Source organism: Lissotriton vulgaris, chromosome 5, assembly GCF_964263255.1.
Source record: "Lissotriton vulgaris chromosome 5, aLisVul1.2, whole genome shotgun sequence".
Taxonomy (NCBI): domain Eukaryota; kingdom Metazoa; phylum Chordata; class Amphibia; order Caudata; family Salamandridae; genus Lissotriton; species Lissotriton vulgaris.
Window position 1 is genome coordinate 1815216597 of NC_141693.1, and position 16075 is coordinate 1815232671.

General features: G+C 48.3%; 1 protein-coding gene across 1 annotated transcript in view; it reads left to right on the forward strand.

Annotated features, from left to right (window-relative positions):
- The first annotated feature begins 15181 nt into the window (after positions 1–15181).
- GJD3 (gap junction protein delta 3) overlaps positions 15182–16075 on the forward strand; it is a 143474-nt gene continuing 142580 nt past the window's right edge. The window contains exon 1 of the mRNA XM_086924230.1: positions 15182–15316. The gene's annotated coding sequence lies outside the window, so the exon portion shown is untranslated. The remainder of the gene's footprint in view (positions 15317–16075) is intronic.

A 16075-nucleotide genomic window follows, 5' to 3' on the forward strand; every position in this document is an offset into this window, starting at 1 on the left:
AAAAAACACTTCAAACAGGGCAGAATTCTGACAGGGGTTGGGAGCCAGCTTTAGCACTTTTGGAGCTTAGTGCGACAGTCTCAACTGCCCCCCCCCCTCCCTAACCCCCCTGAGCTCCTCCTTGGATTCCCTCACTACCTCCTAGCAAAAGTGCCCCTGATCCCTCCATACCCCTCTCTCACATCCACTTCATGTGTTTTAAATCGCTGGTAAAGGCTGGCTTTACTTTTACACACGGCTAACCAAGCAAAGTATAGATCTATTCTTTGCAGCAGGCATATTAACCCTCTGTGCCACTTTATTGGGAGTCAAAACTGCCTCAAGCAAAACTCTGACCTCTCTCTCTTTAGCAGTTACATTAACCACAAGAGTTATCACGACATTTTTATTGCTGCCTTAAGATTGCACCCACAAGAACTCTGCAGCAGGTGATTTTAAATGATAAGTTATTACTAAACCCAGCGCTCCCCCTGAGGTCAGCGCACCCCTCCAGGTCACCGCTCAGGGTGGCTGCACCTGTGGCACTGCCCTAAATGTGGCTGTGACAGGCTCCTGAACATAGGTGGGGGAATAAAGGGTAGATAAACGTAGAAGCAGGTGCACATGTAACATGGAAATGAACATGTGGGTGTGATAGGGTCAAGAACAAGGGGAAGTGTTCTACAGGGGTACTTTAAGGTATTTAGCAGGTCTTGGGTGGGGGCAGCTGAGGGGTTCTGATTGTGCAGAGACAACTCCACTGCACCAGGGCCAAATATCTCCTGTTTCATGAATCTGGGGGACAATCCATGCCCCGCGCCCTGTGCTTACACATGCAGCCGGCGGCAACAAGGTGGGAAGAGCAGCTGTAGCCTTTCACATCCCCCTCTTCCTTGTATGTTGGGGGCTAGAAAAGAGCTGGTAATAGCACGTCTCGGAGAAGGTCACCTAGTTTGCAAATGTCGGGCATGATGAGGTAGCTCAGGAGTTTGGGCGCCTGCTGCTCTACTCTGTGTAATGTTTCTGAAATGGAATACATCTTAATGACTAGCTAACGTCCCACAGACATGGCCGGAGTTCCACTCAAGCCCTGAGTCTCAGCCCCATTACCCCCTCGTGGGTCCTCCCCGTCCCAGTTCTTACTACGTGAGGCAGTCCTGCCTCAACCCAGCCAATCACAGCGCCCACCTACCACCATGTCTGTTTTTTTTCTGCTCCGACGGCGGTCGGAACGCTGATGCTCCCGGTTCCTGTTTCCTGGTCTGGATTTTCTTCAGGACGGTGCAGTGAGTTTTTTATAATTGCAGTTGTATGTTTCTGCAATGTTTTCCTTGTTGTTTTCTCAGCGCGGCCGCTCCGGTATTCTGGTCGACCGCGCTCCTGTTCTGGGGTCAGGGACGCTCCCCGTTCATTTGCTGGGCAGGGGCGGCGAGTTTTTTGGTTTCCTGGCCCTGGGTTGTTCCGGCGCTGGGGCTCTTGTGCAGCGTCCGGCCCCTGCAGCCATTATCTTTTGATCTATGGCTGTGGGTGGAGGCTACAGGGCTGCCCTTTTTTTATTTCCTTCGCCTGTCTCACCTTTGCGTGATTGGGTGATTGGGGGCAGTACTTAATGGAGGTAGCTGGGCACTTCCTTTGATTGTGTGGTGAGTTCCTGTTAGTTTGTCATTGGATTTCTCGCCATGAGTGAAGGGGCTTCTTCACCTGTGCCTGCTAAGGCGATTTCAAAGCAGCATAATGTTCAGGGTCTGCAGGAGGATGACGTCTTGCAGATTTCTAGGGTGGATTTACACGACTTGATTAATTCTGCGGCCCAGTCTGCGCTGCTAGAGCCTGCAGCTAAGCGGGCTAAGGATGATGAGGAAGACATAGACAATTCCCCTAAGGGAAAGTACGTCAAGGGCAAGGTTTTTTCTGACATGCTGGTCCATATTCGAGAAGTGCTTGGGTTTGACCCTAAATCCCTTGCTGAGGAGGGATTTTACGCTCAGTATAGTTCCTCTGTGGTGGATGACCTCCTCTTCCATGATGTCCTGTAGGATAGCTTCACAAAGGAGTGGTTTGAGGTGAATAAGCAGGGTATTCTGCGATTCTTGGGGAAGCGGTATCGCCTGGCGGACTTTGATTCCCAGTTTCCTGCGATTCCAAAAGTTACATCTCTTTTGTCCTCTATGGCTTTCGCCTCTTCTTCCTCTTTGTCCTTGAAGGAGGCTTCCCTGTCTGATCCGGTGGAGCGTAAGGTGGAGTCTGCTCTCAAGCGTTCTTACGCCGCTTCTCACTTTGGGGTGCGTGCTAGCACTTATGCGGCCTATGCTTCGCAGGTCCTGCTTAAGGATTTCGAGAAGCTGTTTGACTGTCTTCAGGATCTGGGGGACCCTACTCCTGTGTTGGCTCAAATGGAGGTCTTGGCACAATTCCTCTCAGATGTCACTTTTGATTCCTTGTGGCCTTTTTCCTCGGCTGCTGGGGCGCCGGTGGCTGGAAGGAGGTCTATGTGGACAAAACCTTGGTGTCTTGAGGCTGCACAGAAGGTCTTCGTCCATAAACTGCCTTTTGAGGGTCCCCGTCTTTTTGGGGATGCTTTGAATACAATGGTGCAGCGCTCTGTGGAGGAAACAAAGTTGTTAAAGCCTTTTCAGCCTGCTTCTAAGAAAAGGTCTTTCTTCCAGAAGCAGGGGTTTCAAGGGGTTTTGTCATCTCAGCCCTTTCGTGGTTGGGCCTGTGGTCGGGGCCGCGTTCCATTATAAATCCCGGCCTCAGCAACAGCAGCAGAAACAGCCTCCCTCTGGTGCAGGACAGAAGTGACTATGCCACTGTGGGGGCTCGTCTCCATTTGTTTCTGGACTGTTGGTCAGCTCTGATTTCCGACCAGTGTGTCGTGTCTGTCATCAGGTGGGGTTACCAGATTTTCTTCCGGGGGGCCACCCCCTCTGGATTGTTTTCTGGTTACCCCGTTGTCAAGAGACCCCGTGCGGCGATCTGCCATGTTGTCCGGCGTCGCCATGTTGTTGCGGAAAGGGGCTGTGGTGCCGGTTCTAGTGGAGGAAGTGGGCCTGAGGTACTATTCCCATCTGTTTCTGGTTCTAAAGCCCGATGGTTCCTCCCGCCCCATATTGAATCTCCGTTCCCTGAACAAATTGGTGCGGTTGGATCATTTTCGGATGGTCATGTTACAGTCCGTCATTCTCCTCATCCAGGAGGGCTATTTTTTGGCTTCCCTGGACTTAGAGGACGCTTATTTTCACGTTCTGGTCCATTCTGCCAGTCAGCGGTTCCTGAGGTTTGCTGTCCAGGGGAGGGATTTCCAATTTCAGGTTCTGCAGTTCGGCCTCTCCACTGCTCCCAGGTCTTTTACCAAGGTATTGGCTCCTGCTGTGGGGGTTTTGCAACATCAGGGTTTCTCTGTGTTTCCCTATATTGATGATTGTTTGGTCTCTGTTTCCTCTTTTCCTCAGGCTCTTCTGGCGGTGGAGACTTTGTTGTCCCTGTTCCAGAAGCTGGGGTTCAAGGTGAATCTGGCCAAGTCTCATCTGGATCCTGTTCAGAGACTTCAGTTCAGCAGGGGTCTGTTTGACACCTCTCTGGGGGCGGTGTTTCTCCCTCCTGTTCGGATCCTTTCTCTGCAGACTCTGTTGCGGGATCTGTTGAGTCGTCCCTCTGCACCGGCTCGTGTTTGGTTGCGGATCCAGAGTTTGATGGCTGCGACCACTGCTTTGGTTTCTTGGGCTTGCCTCCATCTCAAGCCATTGGTGACTCATCTGTTGGCTAGTGGGACCCTTCCCGGGTTGATTACGAGGCTCTGGTTCCTCTCTCTGCTGTTCTGGTTCGGGACTTGGACTGGTCCAAGTCCCAATCTGGAGAAGGGGGTTCGGTTTTGTCTTCCTCCTGCCCCTCCCCTTTTGTTGATGACAGATGCTAGTCTTTGGGGTAGGGGGGCCACTTTGGGGTCCTTGGAAGCCAAGTGTCAGTGGTCTCGGGGGGACGGCGCCCGTTCCTCGAACTGGCGGGAGTTGGCAGCCATCTGGGAGGCGGTGCAGTTCTTTCGGGTTCATCTCCTCGGGATTAATCTGTTGGTTAGTACCGACAACCAGGTGGGTCGTTGTTACCTGAACCGTCAGGGGGAGACCAGGTGCGCATCTCTGAACATGTTGGCCTCCATGATTTGTGCTTGGGCGGAATCTCATCTGTTTGCCTTGAGGGCGGTGTACATTCCAGGACAGTTGAATTTTCATGCGGACGCTCTGAGCCGCAACCTTCCATCTTCTGTTCTGTACCATCTCTCTCTTCCTCTGTTCCAGTCCATTTGCCTTCGGTTCGGGACTCCATGGATCGATCTTTTTGCGTCTTCTCTCAACTCTCTCCTTCCTCGGTTTTGTTCAGAGGTACTGTGTCCTCCGGCTTGAGCGGTGGATGCTCTTTCGATTCCCTAGCCTTCGGGTCTTCTGTATGCATTCCCTCCCATTTCCCTCCTCCCGGGGGTGCTGCAGAAGATTCGGGTGGAGAAGTTTTCGGTCCTGTTGATTGCTCCTTTCTGGCCTTGCCGCCTTTGGTTTCCCCTCCTGTTGCGGCTGGCAGAGGGTCGGTTTGTCCGGCTTCCTTTTTGTCCATCTCCTCTTCAGTTTCCGCTCCTGTCTCTGCCTTGTCTTTGTCGTTTGGCTCTTGAGCGGTTGACGTTGGAGACTTTGGGCTGTTCGTCTGTGGTGGCTCATGACATCCAGTTGTCTCACTGCCCTTTGACCCTTAAGTGCTATGGCGTCTCTGTCTTTGCTGAGGCCCTGGAGTTGGAGTCTCTACCAGACTCGATGCGTGAGGCCTTAATCATAAAATTGCTGAAACCGGACAAAGACTGCCAGGTCCTCGACGCATACCGACCCCTTTCCCTGATCAATGTTGATGTCAAGATCTATGCAAAAATCATTGCCGACAGGCTGCAACCCTTGTTGCCGATGGTGGCACTCCCGGATCAGTCGGGGTTTATACCTGGCCGAGCCACGTCACACAATCTCAGGACATTTTTTTCCATTTTGCACTACTTACATCCCTCCATACAGGCCGCAGTCATCTTTTTGGACGCCACTAAAGCGTTTGATTCGCTTGAATGGCCCTACCTGTTTAGGATTCTACGTAGGATGGGCTTTAGCCCACTCTTTATAAATTTGATCAAGTTGCTGTACGATGCTCCCAGGGCACGAGTAAGCGTGAATGGGCTTATATCCCAGCCATTTGCCATATCCCGAGGGACCAGGCAGGGATGTCCATTATCCCCGTTGCTCTTTGCTATAGCCATGGAGCCCCTTGCGGCTAGGGTTCGACAGCATCATACCGCAAGAGGGATAGGCTTCAGTTCCCGCAGTCTGCTGATCTCCCTGTATGCGGATGACGTCACGCTGTATGTCATCGACCCTGCTGTGAACTTGAACCCCCTGCTGAGAGAATTCGTCCGCTTCGAGGGCCTGGCTGGGGTATCCATCAACTGGTCCAAATCTGTCGCTTTTCCATTAACTGACACCACCCGGGAAACGCCCTCCGACTACCCCCTGCGCTGGGAAACAGACGCAGTTAAGTACCTGGGGGTTTGGATAAGCCGAAATATACAGGATTTGTGGACCCTGAATTTTGGCAGAGCAGTGGACTGGCTGGAAGGTAAGGTAGAGATCTGGAACAAACTCCCCTTGTCTCTAGTCATGAGAATAGCACTAGCAAAGATGATGGTCCTTCCCAAATTTTTGTATCTATTTGTAAATATTCCAATACCCTTGACGGGGCACTTCCATGCGCGTGTACGATCACTGCTGCTGGCACTGGTATGGGCGGGTGGCCAAGCGAGAACATCCTGGGCGTTGCTTACACTCCCACTGCCACAGGGCGGTCTGGGAGCTCCTGACATGAAACTGTACTCACTATGCGCGCAAGCGCAATTTCTGCACTTTTGGGCTTTTACCACTCCCTACCAGCCGCACGTTGCGGTGGAGTTGGTCGCAGCAGCCCCGTCACCGCTGAGCGTGGCACTATATGGTAAGGTGTCTCGTCCATCGAAAGACGTGGACACGGTAGACATGCTCCGCTGGACGTGGCGCGAACTGCGAAACAGGGCGAAACTCCCACTGCTATACGCACCAGCCTTTCCTCTGCGAGGAAAAAAAATGATGCCCTGCTTGCGGGATGGGGGTGGAGTCATTACGCTTCGGGGGCAGACCCTACGCACTTTTGCTGACCTTTACCCGAACGGCACTTTCAGGGATCCGGGTTCGGGCGCGGAGGGACAACCTGAGTCATTCTCTGACCTATTGCTGTATCATACACTTAAGGAATCCTGTAAAGCACTGTGGCCTCAGTTCCCAGAGGAGCATCCGCAGCTCCTTGCGCTTCAAAACTTACTCTCGAGACCTTCTCCTAAGAAGCTTGTGTCTCGGCTGTACAATTGCATGCAGGATCAATTCCCTATTACCGTGCCTTCTTACATGCATGCGTGGAATTCTGAACTGGAGGTGCCCCTATCGGAGGAGCAGTGGGAGTTCTGTTGCAGACAACTTACGACACTATCGCCCAATTACAGGTTGAGATTGGTGCACTTCAAATTTTTACATAGGTACTATCGCACACCACTGTCACTGCATCGCATGGGTCTCAGAGATGATGTTGCATGCTGGAAGTGCGGCTGCGAGAATGCCTCTTTTCTGCATGTGGCATGGGGCTGCCCTAAACTAGAGGAATACTGGTCAAGCATTTTCACTGCCATTAATCAAATACTGCTCAGGACCGATGCGCCGTCTCCGCTCCTTGGGTTGCTGGGATATGTTCAGGATACCTTACTCAAACATAGGAAGTTACATGCGTTACTGCTCCTTTATGCCAAGAGACAGGTGGCGGTGCGCTGGGGTTGTCGTGCACTGCCTACATTTGATGCATAGGTAAAAGATGTGACATACGGTAACACGCAGCTTGAACATTATTGGGAAACGATGCCCACTGCTTCCCGGCCCAAGGACATCTAGAAGCCTTTTATGCAGTGGTCACGAGAACGTGCAATCTCCCCTGACTCTATGCAGTCGCTAGCAGGAGGGGTCTCTGATGATATGGGTTGACATATTTTGCCATGTGATTGTGCTCACCTGCAATGGTAAGACCTGTGCATGACTGAAATTTGTGGGCGCACGTTGGTGGCGGTGGAGTCGTGATTGTGTCCTTGTGCCTGTGCATCTAAATGCTTTGCTGTACCTATCCCATGGCCCGGTTGTCCCCATGTATGACTCTGCTCCCCCCTTTTTTCGGACTGTCATAGACTATCTTCCTAACGTAATTATTGCTGATAACTAGACATCTGCTGTGCGACGCCTTGCCCGGAGGCACAGATCCTCCATTACCAGAGACATTATGCCCATTTGATGCTTTTCCTCTGCACCAGAGTTGGTTTTGTTGTTGTTTAGGGGGCAAAAAAAGGGTTTGAAGACTATGGTCAATCCGCACTGTTTGCTCCTTGAACTGTTGTGCCTATATACCCGTGCTGTTGATTTGTTTCTTTACTTCCTCTGATGGTACGTTGCAGGTCTATTAACCCCAAAAATGTAAGACACATTGATTTTCAACTATTGCATATGCTCGCTGTCTCCATGTCTGAACCATGAATCATGATAATGCACTGTACACTGTTTGTTATGACACCTTTGCCATTGGGTGCTTTGCTCTAATAGCGGCCAGCCTCAGGGATGTCGGCGTGACGCTGTGTAAATTTGACAGTATCAAATAAACGTCTAACACCAAAAAAAAAAAAAAAAGTGCTATGGCGTCATTGAGGTTTTTTTGTCTCATGGCGCCCCTCTCATGGGGTCGATCCTGTACTGGGGGTTCCTACTTCTGTGTTGGACTTTCTCTGAGATGGTTTTTTGAAAGGCCTTTCCCCTTCCACTTTGTCTGCTCAGTGGGCAGCGGTTCGTGCTTGTCGGGGTCCTGGGGCCTCCTTGGAGGGTGTTGCCCCTTTGGTTAGTCGGCTTCTTCTGAGTTTTCTGCTTTTTCGGCCGGTTTCTCCTGTTCTCGTTCCTTCTTGGGATTTACCTACTGTTTTGCGATGTCTACAGTTGCCCCCTTTTGAGCCTTTGATGGAGGCTGATTTGTTGTGGCTGTCCGCTTAGGTGGCTTTCTTGTTGGCCATTACCGCCGCTCGCCGGTTGGGTGAGTTGGGTGCCTTGCTCATTTTGTTTCCTTATTTGCAGTTCCTTCCGGATCGTGTCGTTTTACGACTTGATCCGGCCTTCCTGCCTAAGGTTTCTTCCAGTTTTCATTTGCAGCAGGAGGTGATTCTTCCTGATTTGCCTGCTGAGGGGGATTCCCTTCTTCCCCCTTACTTGAATGTTCGCAGGGCTCTCCAGATTTATCGCCAACGTTCCCTGGGGTTCCAGATTTCTCCTACCCTGTTTGTCTCCTGTGGGGTGTGGCTAAAGGGAAGGAGGTTTCCATTTCCACGATCAGTTGGTGGGTGCGTTTGGCGGTCTGCCAATCTTACAAGGCTTTGGGTTTGCCTCGTCCGTCTTATGTGCAGTGTCGTTCAACTCGTTCAGTGTCTGCTACCTGGGCTGAGGCGGCAGGGTCTCTATCCAGGAGATTTGTAGGGCAGCCACTTGGCAGTCTCATCACACAGTTGTGCGATATTATAGGCTTGATGTTTTACATGCCTCTGCTGACAGTTTTTCTGTTGGCCTCTTGAACTCTTTTGTTCATTGATCTTTTATTGATTAAAGTTTTGTACTCTGCATGGATCCCTGGTGTCCTGCGTTTTTTATTGTTTCTCTGCTTGTGAGTTCCTCACGTAGTAAGGACTGGGACGGGGAGGACCCATGAGGGGGTAATGTCTTGTTACTTACCGGTAATCTTCATTACCCCGATTGGGGTCCTTCCCGTCCCAGTCCTCGACCCTCCCTCCCTCCCGCTGTTTGTGTAGGAGTCCATGGTAGTTGGTGGGCGGGACTTATGTTGCTTAAACATACTGGCGTTGTGATTGGCTGGGTGGAGGCAGTACTGCCTCACGTAGTAAGGACTGGGACAGGGAGGACCTCAATCGGGGTAATGAAGATTACTGGTAAGTAACAAGACATTACTGACAGATCTATTAAGATGCAGTACAGTGACATCATCATGCAATTATAAAGAACATTTAGAAATGCACGCATAGCTGGTAGCAATGTTCACATTCTGTTTTAAATATCCCTTCAAAGGAGTCCGGAAGTTTTCCCATCAGCACACACTTTTTCAGAATACGAGGTTGACTTGTCTATTTAAATTTACACTGGACCAGTAAAAACTGGTCATAATCTGACAGGATCAACAATCCCTTTACAGCAGCCTTTTGATTGTTTGTCCAAAGACATGTGTGGTACATTGTTGGTAAAAGGTGCAGTTTGTCCAATCCACCCTCCTTCTGGTTTACTGTCATACTGGCCTCTTACTCTAAAGCCATCTCCATCCCACCCTCATCTCGTAATGTCATTCTCGTTTTTCACTTGCTCTTTCCCATCTTCTACTTTCTCAATCTCTACTGTTGTTTTTAGGTCTCGCATAACAGCACGCATGGCGCTGTTGCTGCGAGGCATATTGTACACAGTATCTGGCTTGAAGCCCGCCCAATACTTACTATTTCCCTGCTTGATTGTCAATCTTTTTAGCTGCCTCCTAATTGGCCATCATATGCCTCACATCCCTTAATTTTATTTCCCTGGAGCCTGGACAAAGTACTAATTGTTTTAATTTGATTAGTATCCTTCCCCTGTCTTTCTGCTGCTAATGCTGTGATTCAGAGTACTTTTTTTCCTTTTTCTGTCCATAATTTCCACTTCCATGCTATACATTTGTGTTGCTTTTAACTTCCACTCCATAAGTTTGTTTGCTGTTACCTTAATTTACCTTGAAACGTTGCCTTTCCTTTTGCAGCACCAAACATATGGCACAGATTATTAAAGCAGTTTGTGAGTTTGTTTTACAGTTCGGCGCTTCTTTTATAGCACCAAACAAATGGCAAGTAAGTGGTTTTTTTAAAGGGCCTCAATTGTGGACAGTGCTGCAGTAAATCCATTTCTCCTTAAAACCAGTGACCTCAGTCTCATATCTATTCCACCGCTTCTCTACGCATACAAATGATGTGTCTGGTGAAAGCACTTTTGTTCAGCACAGCAACTACTCAATTTCTCTTTAAAACCTATGCCTAATTCCTCATTCTCATATGTATTCCACTGAAAACTCTCTCTGTCGCCCTATGTTCATATGCACTTAGGTGCAAGAGAAGTAGCCAAGGGCTACAGCTACATTCCACTCCAATCTACCCCACTCCACTCAAATGCACCCCACTCCACCCCAATCTATCTAAATCTACCCGATTCCACTCCAATCTATCCCACTTCAATCTGCCCCAACCTAACCCACTCTACTCCAATTTACCCCAATCCACTCCACTCCAATCTACTGTACTTCACTCCAATCTACCAAACTCTACTCTACCTCAATACACCCGACTCCATTCCCACCCACCCCACACCCCTACATTCTAATCACCCCAATTAACCCGAGTTCACTCTACCCCATTCCACTCTAATCTACACAACTCCACTCTACCCCACTCCACTCAAATCTAGCCACGCCACCCGTCTACCTCACTACACTCCAATCTACCCAAATCTACACCACTTCACTTCAATTTACCCCACTCCAATCTACCCTACTAAAGCCCCATCTACTACACTTATTCCACTAAAATCTAACCCAGTCTACCCCACTCCAATCTATGACAATCAACCCCACTCCACTCCAATCTACCCTGCTCCAATCCTCTCCAATCTATCCCACTCCACTCTTCCCCAATCTACTCCTCTCCACTCCAATCTACCCTACTCTACTCCAATATCATCTACCCACTCCACTCTAATATAATTTACCCCAATCCACTCCAATCTGCCCCACTCCACTCTGCCCAACTCCGCCACAATGAACCCCAAACCATCTGACTTCAATCTGCCCCACCCTACCCTAATCTGCACCATTGCAATCTGCCCCACCCTGGTCTAGCTCACTCTAATCTATTGCATGCCAATCTACCCCACACCAATCTACCCTACTCCACTCCAATCCACTGCAGTCTACTCCATTGTACCCCAATTCAGTCCACTACACTCAAATGCACCCCAATCTACTCTATTCCAATCTACCCCACTCCAGTCTTCGCCACTCCTCCCCAATCTAATCTACACCACCCCAGCCCAAACTAACCCACTCAAATCTACCCAGTTCACTCTAACCTACCTACTTAACTCCACTCCAATCTACTCCACTTCAGTCTTTCCCCATCCACGTCAATCTACCCCACTCCACTCCAATCCATCCCAGTCCAATCTACTCCAATCTTTCCCACCCAATCTACACTATTCTACTCCACTCTACTTGAATGTACTCCATCCTACCCACTCCAACCAAATCTACCCCACTCTTCCCCAATCTACCACTCTCCACTCTACCCCACTCCAATCTTTCCCACTCCAATCTACACCAATCTATCCCACTCTACTCCAGTATACTCCAATGTACAACAATCTACCCCATTTCACTCCACTCTACCCTAATCTACCTCACTCTACCCCATTTCACTCCACTCTAATCCACCGAAATTTATACACTCCACTCCAATCTACCCACTCCACTCCAATCTACCCACTCTACTTTAATCTACCCTAATTCACCACACTCAAATCTACCTCACCCCACTCTACCCCACCCAACTCTGCCCCACTCCAATCTGCCTCCTTCCACTCCACCCCAATCTACCCCACTTCACCACAGTCTACCCCCACCTCCCCAATCTACCTAATCCACTCCAAACTACCCAACTGTACCCTACCCCAACCTACATGACCCCACCCCACTCCAATCTACCCACTATACTCCAGTCTACCCCACCCTACTCCAATATACCCCAGTCAACCTCACTCCAATCTACCACAACCTACCCCACTCCAATCTACTGCAATCTACCTCACTTCAACAAACATCACTTCACTCCAATCTACCACAATCTACTCAACTCCACCCCAATGTACCCTACCCCAATCTACCCCATTCCACCCCATTCCAACCTACCCCACTCCAATCTACCCCATTCAACTGAAATCTAACACACTCCACTCTAGTTTAATCTACCCCACTCAAATCTACCCACTGCAATCTACCCCAATCCATTCCAATCTACCCCTCTACTCCAATCTACCCCACTCAATCCCAATCTACTCTGCTCTACCCCACTCAACTTCAATCTACCCCACTCTGCTCCACTCCAATAACCCCACTCCACTCTAACCTACCCCACTCCAATCTGCCCTAAACCAATCTACCCCACTGCACTACACCACAGTCTTCCCTAAAACATGCCAATTCAATCTTCTTTCTGGCTTTGCAGAGCCCACCATTGACAAATGCTTTCAGTGTTATATTTATGGTAATTGTTGGCACATTGTGGGTAGCTTTGGCTTGAGTTTCCCACCATTGCTACCATTGAACCTGCCATAATGCTTAGAATTAAATGGGAATCCATTTTTGTTGACATTCTTTGGCATAAGACTGGCCATTCTACTCACATATAGGCAACAGACTCTAGTTTATGGGGTTAGTCCCATGGGAAATCCAAAGATTTTGGAATAGACGCCTCACCCACTATGTATAGTGGCATGCTCCATGATTAGCGTCTAGCATGCTATGTTAGGGTAATAATATCATGGCAGACTCAACCAAGTTTAGGAGTTCTTAGATAAATACTACTGGATAAGAAGCAGGGATCCAAAAGATTAAAAATTTCTTACGGTATTCCCTAGGAAATTACCTTTGTTTGGATACTTTAGACATGATTTAAAAGCTTTGTTCGGCTAAGTTCAGTGGCGGTCAATGGGGAAGAAACTAGGTTTGAGATGCAGGCATTGCCACCTTGACGAATGCGAGACTCTTTTGTATCCCTGCTTCATATGTGGTGGTAAATCTCTGCCTATCCCTGGCCTGTTGTGGGCATGCACAACATGTAGGTGCCCACGTCTACTATAACGCTTGGCCTTACACAATGGTGGTAATGCATAACTTTGGTGGGTATTCATGTCATGATGAGGCCAATTCTTGAAATACTGATGGTCAAAATATTGGGAGTCATCGATATGGCATGATATTGTGTTTTATCAGCATATAAAACAGAATCTATCCATGTGTGGCAGCAGTACACATGAGTATTTGAGAAAATGGTGTTAGAGCTGCAGACATGTATTTATTAAAACATATGACAAGTTTGTGTTTAGGAGGAAAATAGATTTCTATTATGAACATGATAAATATTTACTTGAGACCAATTAGATTTTTTCTGACATGAAAAATGCATAATTTATGGGGAAAAATGATTTTTATTAACTGATTTTTGGAGACAGGAATGATTGTATTGGCAAATATATATTTAAAGTTGATGGCTAATTGATAATCCCTACCATTGATTGAAATTATAGGGCCCGATTCACAAATTGCATTTTGTAGTGCATACAGTATTACTGCTTATTTACTACAAAATGCAATTCGCAAAACTACAAGAGTAAATCCCCATATACACCTCTCCTATCGTTTCTATGGGGAGATCCTCACATATGTAAGTTTACTACTAGGGGCCTGATTCTGATGCGGTTAGGCAATCTTCCCAATCTAATTGGTTTGGAAATAGTTCCCGATCGACTCGGAGCGGGAGAGTTCGACCGACCGAGTATGATGCATCCGGATACTTCCAGATACGATTTGGTTGGACTCCCATTGACTTCTATGGAAGTTTATGTTCCTTATCCGCATCGTAATCTGACCCTCAGTCGGGAAGACACGTGCCTGATCCGATTTGGAAGGAGCAAATGCTGTTAGGAGGCCTTCCTAATGCATCGTAATTCGGCCCTCGGTGGGAATGCTTTCCTGACTGGATCGGAATCAGGCCCTTAGTAGGAATTGTGGGAGGATTTAGCAAGGACTAGTAATGAGTGTGGGGAGGAACATTCACCCACCCCCAAAAGAGTAAGCCCATTGCGGTTCACAAACTGCTCTTCAAACGTAACAAATGCCAAAAAAAAAAAACTAGTAGAAGTAAATGTAGTCTAACTCAAAACTGGAGTAAGGCAAGCACCATACATGGTTTAGAAACTAAAAAAAAAATCCCAAAATAAATAATGTTTATTTTAATTAGTTTGTTCAAAGCGAGTTAAAAATTCAATCTATTTATTGTAATATTTAAAAAAATAATTTAATAAGGTTGTGGAATTCAAAACATTGATGTAACATTCATTTCACTAAAATATAATTAAATTACTTTTAATTAACTGCACACATACATTTTTATAATTTTGAATAGATATTTTTTTTTACTTTTAGAGTATTTGTTTTATTTAAACATCAGAAAAAATGTTTTAACAATAAATACATAATAACACGTACCAAAATGAAGAGTTAAAAATAAATCTGTTGTCATTTTTCAATATCTGTCATGAATTTTACATGATTTTTGTTACACTATTTGCATGCCAAATATGTTTCCCTCTGGTTCGGATCTCAATGTTTTGCTGGCTTGCCCACTTCCACTGAGTGGAACACAGTTGAGCATCCTGTGATCTTACCCGCCCCTAAAACAAGCCTTTTATTTATTTTGTATTTATTTAATGCTATTTTATATAGTTCAAACATTACCCGAAGGTGTCAGAGCGCTTTACTTCTTAACCAACTGAGCTCTCGCGGCTTTTGAAGCCACTCTGTGACCTTGAACTCCATGGCCTTGATGTCTATGACCTTGAACTCTAACCAGTATTCTTTCCTGCGGTCTTTCACCTCCTGTGCAGCCCACAGCCCAACACCTACCTTCAAGCAGTAAGTGTACTCTGGGGGTTTTATTATATAATCACCGGCCGGTTGTGCTTCATGGGAGGCGGGCGGGTTTAACCCTTTGCTTCCTTCCAGGGCCCAGCGGACACGTACAGTGCGTTATAATAAACTATCTGGAGTGCTGCGCGCACTCTCCCGGGCTCCACCCGGTGACAGGCCGCTTCCCACACCCCTGCTTCTGTCACGGCCCTGCAGCTTTAAATGTGCTGTGCCTGCTCCCAGGAGGAGTCACAGCCCAAGTCCTGGAAAGCCCCCCTCCCGTCTTCAACATCGTCCACTCCCACCCTGCGCACTCTGCATCCAGACAAAGTTCAGCCAGAGGAGATCGCTGCAGCTGGGGACGGTGGAGCAGGGGAGGATGCCCCATGGGACAGGCTCAGCACCGCGGATCTGGCGCAAGAAGGAGGGCCGCGTCCCTTCAGACCAGGTAAGGAGCACAGACGGGGCAGAGTCAGTCGAGCGGAACCAGGGACGCACAGAGCCCGCAGGGGTCTGAGACTCCCACACTGCCCTGTGTCTCTGCAAGTCACGTCGCGCCTGGCATGCGACTGACTCTGCCCCTGCCCTGCCTTACTTCCTCAGATGTGCCTAGAAGCCACCTGTTAGTATGTTGTAGGACTGGTGATGTGTATCTCGCCTACTTAACCATGAGGCCGCTTCATAGCGCTTAAACCCGGTTACACTTTAAGGCAACGACAGTGAGTTGAATTGTTGTGATGGGCTGTGTTGTTCTCCTCTCATAAAGAGCATATCTTATCCAGGATATTCGAGTTCCTTCAGTGTGGGCGTACAAACACTGCCGCAACGTATTTGTTTTCTTTGGCCGTGGCGTTCCCAAAGCCCCCTCTCCGGTTTATTTACTGGGACGACACATACAGTGCTCTCGTCTTGGCTTGCTTTAGTTTCAGTATCCAGCTTGATTGTTTTTGGCCTGTGCGGCGCTGTGTTTCTGACGCCGTGGAGGCGCGCACAGCCTTTTGGTGGAATGAAAACAAAGGACAAACCAGTCTACTTTGGTTGGAGTTACCCGACGCTCTTCAGAAAACACCCCGGTTCAGAGGGACCTTAATGTCCAAAAAAGGACTAGACAAATAGGCATTTGCGAGATCTATGTAGGGCCGACGTGCCCCCTGAGTTCAGAAACATGCTCGGATGCGGGCAGGCCAGCAGTGCGACTTCCTTTTAA